The sequence below is a fragment of the Podospora pseudoanserina genome, assembly GCF_035222485.1.
Source record: "Podospora pseudoanserina strain CBS 124.78 chromosome 7 map unlocalized CBS124.78p_7, whole genome shotgun sequence".
Taxonomy (NCBI): domain Eukaryota; kingdom Fungi; phylum Ascomycota; class Sordariomycetes; order Sordariales; family Podosporaceae; genus Podospora; species Podospora pseudoanserina.
Genome location: NW_026946671.1, coordinates 1,719,360 through 1,722,857, shown reverse-complemented (window position 1 = coordinate 1,722,857; position 3,498 = coordinate 1,719,360).

The window sequence follows — 3,498 nt, the reverse complement described above, 5'->3', positions numbered from 1 at the left end:
TACCATAAGAATCCTATTCCCATTAAAAAAACTGTCAATATAATAAACTTAATTATTACATCAAATCGACGAAATATTTCTTTTTTTTAAAAAAAACACAATAAACGGTAAAGATCATACTATATTAAAGGAAGTAAAGTATATATTAATTAGGAATAGTGATGTTGAAATAGTATACTCTAACTAAAAGTTTTCAAGGAAAGCGTAGCGTAAAGGAAAGGTTAATAACTTAATTTATATTATATATGAGCCCGAGATTTCTCTCATTCAAGACAACAGTAAACAACCACTTATGCAACTAAAGTTATAAATATCAAGTTAATTTAATTTTATTCCAAACCTTATATACTATTCAACAAAAATTTAATTAATAGTTATACTATTAAAAATACTTTGTAACGCTACTCCGTGAAGAAACAATTACTAAAAAGTATTCTAAGAATATTTGTATAGTACTTGAGTAATTATTTATAAAAGGTAAAAGTAAAGGTAGGTATGTAAAGATTAAAAAAAAGTAAAGATCGAGAATTTATCGGAGAAAAATATAAATAACCTAACATAAACTTAAAATCCGAAGTAACTTAATGTTGTTGAAAATGTAAACGACCCTATTTAAATATTACAAACAAAAATAAAAAGTATGTTTATAGTTAGATTAATTTTATACTAAAGATAGATTAAAGGGTTTTACGTATATTTACTTACCAATTAAAAATTGATTTAAAAATTATAGATAAAATACTAACATAATCAAATAGTACAGATAGATCTTTTAAGGGTACCCCGGATAAAAAAAGAGAGGTCCTATGGAGGGAGAAGGCTCTACTATCAGTACAGTTCGGATAAACCTTTAAACGGCTAGGTATAATAAAACTCCTTTGTTTAATTAAAGAGAGGTTATCCTTACTTTATAAAGGCTTACAATAGAGAATAAGTGTAGTATAATCGAAGGAGGTACTGAAAGAAAGATTATTATGAAAGGTAAGGCTTAATTAGGTAATAGCTCAGAAGAGTACTTTGGGATTATATTTTTTATGCTTGTTAGCCAGCTGTTCGGTAATAAATAAGTCTTTTTAAGAGCCCGTACTTGAATGAGTAATATTTTATTACTATATTATAATTTTATTTTACCCAATTCTTTAAAACAAATTGAAAAATGATAAATATAACGTTAAAGTATAATCCAATTAATAGAATCAATGTCAAAAAAGTTTATTTACTAACAGTATTGATAAGTTTACAATTTAAAAACCGTTCTAGAGATTTATATATACTAATAAGTAAATCCTAGGCTTTAATAATATGAAAACTTTAGGTTCTTTAATTTATTATTAAGTATCCTGGTCTTTATAAATCTAAACTTTACTTTTAATTTTACGAAAGACAATATAATTAATATAAATACATTATATAAAGAAGGGTTAATTAAGGTTCATATAGTAAACAGGGAGGTAATTAATAAAATAAAAATAAAAAAGAATCATAAGGATCGAAATCGTATTTTTTCATTCATTAGTTTTTATAAGTATTTCACAAGTTGGTTAGTGAAAAGGTTTTTACACTTAAGTAAGTAATAAACAAGTTAAAAAAGGGGATAAAGCATTCAAGGGATTAAATAACGAAACTTAATATTTTTGTTGAATTTTATTTTCAATGGAAAAAATTTAGTAATATTAAATTTTTATTTAGCGTGAATGTTATTTCCTATAAAATAAGTAAAATAAAGATACTAAAAGTAAGGGAAGGAAAATGGTAGTAATTAAAGGGAAGAGAAAAAGGGAAGTATAAGGGATTACTAAAACGAACAATCATTATTTTAACTTAGAAAAGGACAAGTTATAATGAAAGATTTAATTTTAAACAAGATCTTTAGAAAGAATAACTACTATTATCGGCCTTTGTAATAAGTCTATATTTAATATTATTAATTCTAGTACTATTATCTAATTAAAGAATTAAAATAACCATTATACATAAGTTTAATATTATATTTATATATTTGAATAAATTTAATTAAAGTATATAGATATTATTGTCTTTACTATAATATATAAAAAAGTAAATAAAAAGATAAAGCTAGTTAATAATATAAATTAAATAACAATAATCTCAAGAGAAACCCGAAATAAAGAGAAAAACAAATAGATAGTAATTAAAGAATTTCTATAATGCAATTGAAAATTTAATAAAATTAGAACTCCTGGATTTTTTAAAAATAACGAAAAAACTATACCTTATTCTAAAATAACTGATTAATTAAACTAAATGAAGTTTAGTACGTTGCTAAATTGAAAAATTAAAATATTTATTAATATTATATTTATAATAAAGGCGGCTTTAATATAGGACTTTACTGATTGTTAATAAATCCTTAGAAGCATTTTCTCTACTCAGAGTATTAGAAGTATTTTTATAAAATAGAATAAAGTAAGTTTATCCCGATCCTAAAACTATATATAGGAAGAAATATTAAATTCTTTAAGGAACGAACTAAGAAAAATATCATTAAAATAAATAGTCCTTACCGTGGTATTAGTTAAAAACAAAGAAAAAGGATAGGATCTTCCATTTAATAATAATGTTTTAAATCATAATAAAATTACGTAGCATAATACTTCTACTGTATCCAATATTAAAGAGTTTAACGAGGACTTTATAAACTACTTTTCTACTCTTTTACTTAATCTTTTCTTTAATATAATTCAATTAAACTAGCTTTAACGAGCCGTAGCTTTATTACCTTCGCGATACTTATCGGTTTATTTAAGGTATATACCTTACTTTGAAAGCCTATTAACTTTATAGGCGAATTAAAAAAGCTGTAATTAAATTCTTTCAAAATGTTATTCTATAGGTATATCGGTTGGTTATACGTGAATATAAATTTAGTAAAAAGGCTAAAGTAGGATTTTAATAATAAAAAAGAAAGGTTAGGAGTTAAGACGTAGGTCCTAAAGTATTTAATGAATATTAATATAGTTTTACGTAGCTATAAATTTATGGAAACTATAATTATAACTATAAAATCCCTTAATATAAACGGAAAACCATTATTTTGAATTATTGCTATATACTGGACGGACGCCTCCCTAATGAAATACAAGTAATAAAAGTAAAGGAATAACGAATCTACTATAATTTTAAAAGTGTTTTTACTTTCGTAGGGATTACTTATTACTATCGGCTATAGGTACCTCTCTTTCATTTAATTCTAACTCCGCTTTATATATTAATAAAGAAAGATATAGGATAGGAATAAATAGAAGGTAATAAGGTATAATTAAGTATTTTACTTTTGAATGATAAAAGTACAGTATGTAGTTTTTTTTATACTTAATAACGGATGTTTTAGTAAAGTCTTTATAATTTCTAATACGAATTTAATAAAGTAAAGGGCAGTAATTGAATAAATAAACTTTAATAGAACAGGTACCTTTATCGGTTTTAAAATAATCTTTAAAGCCTAGTTAAATAAAAGTATAGTTCTATTAAAAGAGA